Here is a 9,286-nt window from a genome sequence, read left to right as displayed (position 1 = left end):
AGAGGTCTCAACCATGTCTACATAGGTCGCGAACCGTAGGGTGACACACTTAAGGTTTGATGTCGTATTAGTAGATATTGAATATGGAATGGAGTTCGAAGTTTTGTTCGAAGTCTCGGATGGGATCCAGGACATCACGAGGAGTTCCGAAATGGTCCGGAGAATAAGATTCATATATAGGAAGTCATTTTATAAGTTTGAAAATGATCCGGTGCATTTATGGATGGTTCTAGAAAAGTCCGGAAGAAATCACTATGGAAGGCGGAGTCCCGGAGGGACTCCACCTAGCATGGTCGGCCAGCCCTAGGGGTGGAGTCCCAGGTGGACTCCACCTAAGGTGGCCGGCCACCCCCCCTCATGGAAAGGTGGGAATCCCACCTCAAGTGGGAATCCCACCTTGGGTAGGTTTCCCTACACATGGAAGGTTTTGGGTTTGGGTCTTATTCGAAGACTTGTAGTCCAACACTTGGGGGTTCCACCTATATAATGAGGGACAAGGGGAGGGGGCCGGCCACCTCAAGCCATAGCTTGGCCGCACCCCTCAAGTGGCTGGCCACCCCCTCTCCCAAACCCTAGCGCGCCCCACCTCCTCCACCTCTCCCGCAAACGCTTAGCGAAGCTCCGCCGGAGATCTCCATCGACACCGCCACCACGCCGTCATGCTTCCGGGATTCAAGGAGGATCTACTACTTCTGCTGCCCGCTGGAACGGGGAGAAGTACGTCGTCTTCATCAACACCGAACGTGTGACCGAGTACGGAGGTGCTGCCCGATTGTGGCACCGTCAAGATCTTCTACGCGCTTTTGAAAGCGGCAAGTGATCATCTTACGCAACAACGAGATCTAATCTCGTAGGCTTTGGAAATCTTCAAGGGTTAGTCTCGTTTATCCCCTCGTTGCTACCGTCTTCTAGATTGCATCTTGGCTTGGATTGCGTTCTCGCGGTAGGAATTTTTTTGTTTTCTATGCTACGAATCCCTACAGTAGTATCAGAGCCGTGTCTATGCATAGATGGTTGTACGAGTAGAACATAATTGTTTTGTGGACGTTGATGCTTTGTTGTCTTTAGTTTGAGTACTTTGCATCTTTGTGGCATAGTGGGATGAAGCGGCTCGGGCTAACTTTACATGACCGCGTTCATGAGATTTGCTCCACGCTCGACATGCAACTTGTATTGCATAAGTGGCTTTGCGGGTGTCTCGTCTCTCCTACTATAGTGAAGATTCAATTTACTCTTCTATTGACAACACTAGTATCATCGTTGTGGTTCATGTTCGTAGGTAGATTAGATCTCACTCGAAAACCCTAAACCACGTAAAATATGCAAACCAAATTAGAGACGTCTAACTTGTTTTTGCAGGGTTTGGTGATGTGATATGGCCATAATGTGATGATGAATATGTATGAGATGATCATTATTGTATTGTGGCAACCGGCAGGAGCCGTATGGTTGTCTTTAAATTTCACGTTGAGTAGTATTTCAAAGAAGTTGTAATAGTTGCTACATGGGAGAACAATCATGAAGACGGTGCCATTGACCTTGACGCTACGCCGACGATGATGGAGATCATGCCCGTTGATGATTGATACGTCTCAAACGTATCTATAATTTCTTATGTTCCATGATTGTTTTATGACAATACTCACATGTTTTATACACATTATATGTCATATTTATGCGTTTTCCGGAACTAACCTATTGACGAGAGGCCGAAGGGCCAGTTGCTGTTTTCTGCTGTTTTTGGTTTCAAAAATCCTAGTAAGGAAATATTCTCGGAATCGGACGAAATCAACGCCCAGCATCTTAGAATTCCACGAAGCTTCCAGAACACCCGAGAGTCACCAGAGGAGGGCCACAGGGCCACTAGATGACAGGCTGGCGCGGCCAGGGGGTGGGCCGCGCCCCCCTACTGTGTCACCGCCTCGTCAGCCCTCCGACTCCGCCTCTTCGCCTATTTAAAGGTCCCTGACCTAAATCTTCGATACGGAAAAGCCACGGTACGAGAAACCTTCCAGAGCCGCCGCCATCGCGAAGCCAAGATCCGGGGACAGGAGTCTGCTTCGGCACGCCGCGGGACGGGGAAGTGCCCCCGGAAGGCATCTCCATCGACACCACCGCCATCTTCATCACCGCTGTTGTATCCCATGAGGAGGGAGTAGTTCTCCATCGAGGCTAAGGGCTGTACCGGTAGCTATGTGGTTAAATCTCTCTCCTATGTACTTCAATACAATGATCTCATGAGCTGCCTTACATGATTGAGATTCATATGAGTTTTGTATCACAATTCATCTATGTGTTACTCTAGTGATGTTATTAAAGTACTCTATTCCTCCTCCATGGTGTAACGGTGACAGTGTGTGCATCGTGTAGTACTTGGCGTAGGCTATGATCATAATCTCTTGTAGGTTATGGAGTTAATTATTACTATGATAGTATTGATGTGATTTATTCCCCCTTCATAGTGTGATGGTGACGAGTGTGCATGCTATGTTAGTACTCGGTTTAAATTGCAAAGATCTATTATGCTCTAAAGGTTACTTAAATATGAATGTCGAATGTTGTGGAGCTTGTTAACTCCGGCATTGAGGTGCTCTAGTAGCCCTACACAACGAATGGTGTTCATTATCAAACAAGAGTATATGTAGCACAAAGGAAGAGAACTTATTTATTTATGTGATCAATGTTGAGAGTGTCCACTAGTGAAAGTATGATCCCTAGGCCTTGTTTCCAAATACTGCAATCATCGCTTGTTTACTGTTATACTGCATCTTTACTTCCTGCAATATTACTACCATCAACTGCACGCCAGTGATACGTCTCCGACGTATCGATAATTTCTTATGTTTTATGCCATATTATCGATGATACCTACATGTTTTATGCACACTTTATGTCATATTCGTGCATTTTCTGGAACTAACCTATTAACAAGATGCCGAAGTGCCAGTTCCTGTTTTCTGCTGTTTTTGGTTTCAGAAATCCTAGTAACGAAATATTCTCGGAATTGGACGAAACGAAGACCCAGGGGCCTATTTTTCCACGGAGCTTCCAGAAGACCGAAGAACATACGAAGTGGGGCCACGAGGTGGTGACACCACATGGCGGCGCGGCCAAGGGGGGCCCGCGCCGCCCTATGGTGTGGGCCCCTCGTCAGGCCCCGACTCTGCCCTTCCGCCTACTTAAAGCCTCCGTCGCGAAACCCCTGATGCGAAAAACCACGATACGGAAAACCTTACTGAGACGCCGCCGCCGCCGATCCCATCTCGGGGGATCCTGGAGATCTCCTCCGGCACCCTGCCGGAGAGGGGATTCATCTCCCGGAGGACTCTACACCGCCATGGTCGCCTCCGGGGTGATGAGTGAGTAGTTCACCCCTGGACTATGGGTCCATAGCAGTAGCTAGATGGTTGTCTTCTCCTCATTGTGCTTCATTGTTGGATCTTGTGAGCTGCCTAACATGATCAAGATCATCTATCTGTAATACTCTATGTTGTGTTTGTCGGGATCCGATGGATAGAGAATACCATGTCATGTTAATTATCAAGTTACTAGGAAACTTGCCCATGCGTTGCATCGGGAGAAAAAAATATGCATCAAAGATGCATAGAAATTAAGTTCTTGTTGGCACGACACGATAACTTTGTTAGATGAACCTAGGTGAGATGATAAATTGTGTCATATTAATTTCCTGCTGCTGCTTTGCACCAGGCACAACTTAGATCATTAAGAGGAAGAAATTAATGGTCATTCAGCAATCTTGAAGCATGCATCTGTCACCAACGTCCACACCTTGTATTCGTGGCACAACCTGCCTTCTCCTACATGAAAACAATGAAGTTTGACACCCTGAATCAAGCAGAAACTTCTATTTTCACGCAACCATTATCTCAATATCGATCCACTTTATTTCTACATGACGGTTTTCTTCTGTGGTGACTGCATTCTAAGGCCAGCAATGTCAGGCTCGGCAATATTAATGTCCATGGCTCCTCGTCCTGGTACAAACATAGATGTTTCCTGCACCGTGTACATGGTCAGACATCAATCACGTGATGTTAAGAAATTCGATCCAGTTTCTGCTGTATATTCAGCGCCTACTGATCATGCAAGATGGCCACAAACAACACGCTGCAAGGAGGCAGTGGCAACGACTGTGCAGGCTAGGCGGCGGCCCGACGACACCCTGCAATGAGGCGGTGCTCAGATGGTGAGGGCCCGGCGGCGGCTAATCCCTCCTATGCGGGATCGTGCGGACTTCTCTTGGCTGTCGTTGGGGGCTCGAGGGGCGGTGCAGCTCGCCAGAGGAGGTATATGCATAGGAGGAGAGCTGAGGAGGGGCTGGGGCCATCGTCGACTCGTCGAGGAGCACCAGGTCACCCGCGGCGGCGTGGCTCTAGTGGTGGAGCAGGTCCGGAAGGGCGGGCGACGTGTCAGCGGGGCACAAACTAATGAGAAGTTTCTGAGGTTAGTCGTCCTTGCGGGGCTGTTGAAATCAGGCCTCTCGCGCGCCGTTGAGGTGCAACTGCAGCCCTCGATCTCGATGCCGGTGTGCTTGGCTCGAAAGGAGTAGGGCAACGGCTTCGTCAGACTTTCCGGCCGGAGCACCAATCAGTAACAGGAGACGATGCATATGGCAGATGCCGGACGTACGGTAGACGGGCAGAGTTCCCAACCGCAAATTCACGTTGCGATCATCGCCGCCGCCATCTGAGGTCATTGTAGAATTCCATGTATTTATGAGTCCCTCCATAGCTCGTCTACGGCGCACCCGAACATATGGCCGGACGATCGATTGAGCTTGAGCATCCAAAGATGCGGCCGCCGGCCAGCCAGCGCTAGTGTGCCAATTAATATGTAGAGATCATGGCCGGCCGGTTCCGTATAGTACCTTGTAATAAGCAGGAGTTGTGACTATTTTCGAGGTGTTGGAGACACAGTACTTGGCCGTCGGGTGACTTTCGTCCTGCCGTCGAAAGAGGTCGTGGAGGTCATCGTCCTCGAAGTTGTAGTAGTCGATGTTCCTACATAGCAGAGATGGCCTAGCTGCGGTGGGGCGCGGGTTTGATCTAGGTTTTGGGTATGACTTGCGGGAGGTGGTCAGGCAGAAGGGATCCCTGGACGAAACATTGCTCGTGCTTGCCAGGGGTTTTATCCACGACAATTAAGGAAACTAAACCGACCACGCCACAAATCGAAAGGCAACAGAACTCGCGCGATGGTGGGACTTTGGACGGACGAAAATTACGTACTTCTACGAAGACGGACCGAACCAAGGAAACACTTCTCCCTTTATTATTAGGTATAGAAATAGTCGGTGAGATATTTTAGTTTTCCGATCATAAATTTATACAACTATGGTGAACATAAATCATTAAAGAACTTAGAAACAATACCGCAAACAAAAAATCTTAGAAATTATTAACATGATGCACTTCCGCTCGAAACGCTGGTCATTGTGCACTTCCGTTCACTGAAGATTTTTTTTCTTTCTAACATGGGTGCACTAGCGATTGGAGATGCAGGGTGGAGAACTTTTTTTGTTTTTGAGATGAGGATTTCTTTTTCTGGAAAGGAGCTGTAGGTGCGGTTGCCCGTTGCCCGCGATGTTTAGCGATTCAGCATGATGTTTTTTTTTTTGAGGACAATTCAGCACGATGTTACCAGGGTCTTTGTGAGACACGTTGATGGGCCTCTCACTTCAGCTCAGATGCCCAGCCCACTGTGTCTATCGTCTTCCGTGCCCCTTCGACCTTGTCATGAACGGAAAAATTTCACCGATGAACTGATCTATCCATGGCGCTGGCGCGCTGCTCCGCTCGGCCGCCGGAGACAGGTGGAGACGAGCGGTACCCTGATCCGCCGCGAGAGACCCGGGGCGGCCGCCCCTGCTCGCCCCTACGGTGGGTCCGCCACTGTATGCACCCAAAAAAATAGTAATTTCCAATAAAGTAAAAAAAAAAACTGATTTTTTTGGGAATCAAAGATGATCAAGTATTGTACTTGCATAAAATTGTTTGGCCACGCAATGATTCATATTTACATCAGGGAAAAAAACAAATTTATGACGAATATAGCGTGAATAGTACTTGTATGTAGGGTGTTTCAAGTTTGTTTTACAACAAATGATCATCTTTGATTCAAAAAAAAAAAGATTTGAATTTCTTTTGGCCTTTTTTGAATTACTGATTTTTTTTCCATGTATAGGGTGTCCTGGCACCCATGTGCACCGATGTATTTTCCTTGAAAGGTAAGCATTTTAAGAGATAAGCTCAAGGCATGCATGTTCCTTAAGAGCCCGGAAGACAACCTGCTTCCGCTAATGAAACAAAACATAAGCGTTACAGGCTTAAAGAAACACATGAATAGTCTACTATACATAGAGAAAAAACTGCACCATCCAGAAACATTTCCTTACAGCTCAAAACAAGCAAATGGAGGCTGAGTTTTCCGCAATGAAATCCAGAACCAGCTTATTGTATTGGAATAAATTTAGTCCAAGGGATATATCTCCAACCCGGAATGCCATACAAACTAATGCTCTTAGCGAAGAAAGTCAGCGGTAAAACTAGTGAGCCGGTTGGTCATCTAGTTTGGGTTATTTCTAGGAGAAAAAGGAAACACTAAAGATATTTAAAATTGCAGAAGGGCAATTATATTGAAAGTGCTGCATGAGTTTCCTATTACCAAAGTCTAACTAGTACGATACCTAGTAGCTGTAGCTTAGATCTAGCCTAATTATGCAACCAATTATGCTTTTAAGAATTTACTATCATTAAAGATCCTAGATTTGAACAATTTTAAATGTTCATGTATTTAGTGCAAGCTAAGGCATTCCACATTACATGGATTTGTTTGTCCTGATAAAGATGTAGTGGTTGATCACCGAACAGCTTAACATTCCACATTCCACGGATTTGTTAGCTTGGAATTTTCATTTCAATTTTTTTCCCTTGGGCATGATGTTATATTATAGCTTGATCAAGACATGCAAGAATTAAGTAGTGCTCCCGTATCCGCAGTGAGAGGGAAGTTTGATTAGGCCATGAGGCTTAATATTTGAATTAGAATATCAAAAAGCAATAAATTGTTTCCTAAGTAGGAGCTGGCCACTTGGTGACTAAGACATGCAAGATTTAAATGGTGCTCCTGCATACCTGGTGAAAAGCAATCGACATTTCAATGTCTAGAGACAGTGAGACACAAACTTAATTGACCAAGTGTTTTCCATTCTTAATTTTCCTTCTCAAGGAAGGCAACTTGATTTAGCCATGAGGCATAATATTTGACTTTGAATATCCAACAGGAAAAAGCAATAAATAGTTTCTGAAGTAGGAGCCAAGAACGCGAAATTGAAGAGTGATGCCTAGTGCTGTTTGGTTCATATGAGCATCATACAGTTGAAATAACTCAGTTCCTTGCTTGGACTATCTTACTTGTGATGATAGAGAAAGTTACCTAAAACAGATATCGGATGGCCAGAGACACAAGATTAGCTGACCAAGTGTTTCACATCCTTATTTTCTTTCTCTCGGTACTCATTTTGAATTCGGCACCAGACACAAATTTTGACTTTGAATATCGCATAGGAAAAACTCAGAAAGAGTTGGAAATGAAAATGGGTGGTGCCTAGCGTTTTTTAGGTTCATATGAGTATCACATACAGTCAAAATAAATCAGATGCATCCCTTTTTCTTTCTTGGGCTGTTTTACTTGCAGAATAGAGAGCTACGTAAAATTGATTTAGCTTTCTTACTCTCAGAAGCCCTTTTATTTGGCGCGAGTCATATTACTTGATTTTGAATTTCTAACAGAAAAACAGTCAGAAATGGTTTCTTAAGCCAAGAAAGCAAAATAAAAACGGGTGGCTCCCAGTGTTGTCAGGTTCACGTCAGTATCACGCCACTGAAATAATCAGTTCTTTGCCTGGACTGTCTTACTTGTCATGATAGGGAAAGGTATGTAAAATAAGGAAACGAAAAAACATCCGTCAATAGCTTGGAAGAAGGTTGGGTCATCTTTCCCCCTGCCTATCTATCCCCTCGTTTGACTGTTGTTCCACCATGTTTGACGAAATTTAGAAGATGTACGCATGCATTTGACATGGCAGGCGGACCTAGATACGTGCATCTAGCGGACGAATCAAATCACTGAGGCAGGGTGTGAGGTAGGCAGGATCAGACCTGGATCTTGTACTTGGCGAAGAGTCCGAATCGCTCGAAGAGGAGGGACGGGATGCCGGAGAGGAAGAAGACGCTCTCGTGCAGGACGAAGGTCACGACGCTGGCCAGCTGGAACTCGCTGAAGTTGCCGATCAGGGACTGCATTCGTTCGTTGATCCCGAGGACGGCAAGGCAAAGAAACAGTCAGGATGAGGAGGAGGGAGACGAAAGAAAGATCCGTCGAGATCGAGACATGCAGGAGGAGGAGGGAGGAGATCGGAGCGGCGGGCGCGTACCTCCCAGGCGGAGTCGATGGGGGAGGCCGCCATTGTGGCTCGCCGCCGGCGGACCCGATGGCAGGGGCTGGAGGGGGGGAAAGAATCTTTCTTGTTGCTGTATTGTATCTGGCTGGCCGCCCTTGGAGCCTTCCTCGGCTCCTCTTCTTGTATGTCCACTCGGTCATGAGACTCCAGATGCGTCCACGTGTGTGGGGTTTTCCGCTCTCTTCGGCCCATTCCCTTTCCGTTCGTTTTTTCTCCTCTTTTTCTGCTAACAAAAAGGAAGAGAACCCTCATGTTCTTCTTCCATGCTGCCCAGCATGCTGACAAGATCCAACCAAAATTCCAAGCATTAACACTCCAAGAATAAAATCTCCAGGAGTTATAACATTTGATTTTAAAAATATATATTCCAGGCATTAATTCTACACTATCTATTTCTGCAGCAATCAGTGACAAATGCTCCTGGCCCATTTCGGTTCTTCTGTACTGTAACCATCCCAATCATGACGTGTAGGTTACTACTATTAAGATCCAACAGGAAATCGAAAGCATACATGATTCAGGAACAGGAGTAATCAAAGGATAGGAACAAAAAATATACTAGCATTGATGATTCAGAACAGGAGTTGCGTTTCTGTGGGTGGATCTGAGGGGTAGGATCGCATGACCACAGATCTGATGGTGTGATTTTGGGTATGGCTTGGTGGATCTGTTGCGGCTACATCTTTCTACGTCAACATCATAAATTTGACACCCACTTTGTTTTCTTAGTTCAGATGCCATTCAGCATGTCATGAAGTACAATTCTTAAGTTTTTGCAATCCTATTAATATCAGACTCCTAACA

General features: G+C 46.0%; 1 long non-coding RNA gene across 1 annotated transcript; it reads right to left on the bottom strand.

The window, feature by feature from the left end:
• Window positions 1-8,180: 8,180 nt before the first annotated feature.
• LOC124686802 lies at window positions 8,181-8,577 on the bottom strand. Its single transcript, XR_006997937.1, has 2 exons — window positions 8,456-8,577; window positions 8,181-8,318 (listed from the first exon to the last, which is right to left on the bottom strand). It is a non-coding gene; the product is annotated as an uncharacterized LOC124686802 (long non-coding RNA).
• Window positions 8,578-9,286: the final 709 nt, after the last annotated feature.

The sequence above is a fragment of the Lolium rigidum genome, chromosome 2 (assembly GCF_022539505.1).
Source record: "Lolium rigidum isolate FL_2022 chromosome 2, APGP_CSIRO_Lrig_0.1, whole genome shotgun sequence".
NCBI classification, from domain to species: domain Eukaryota; kingdom Viridiplantae; phylum Streptophyta; class Magnoliopsida; order Poales; family Poaceae; genus Lolium; species Lolium rigidum.
This window is presented reverse-complemented; position numbering and strand designations above follow the sequence as displayed.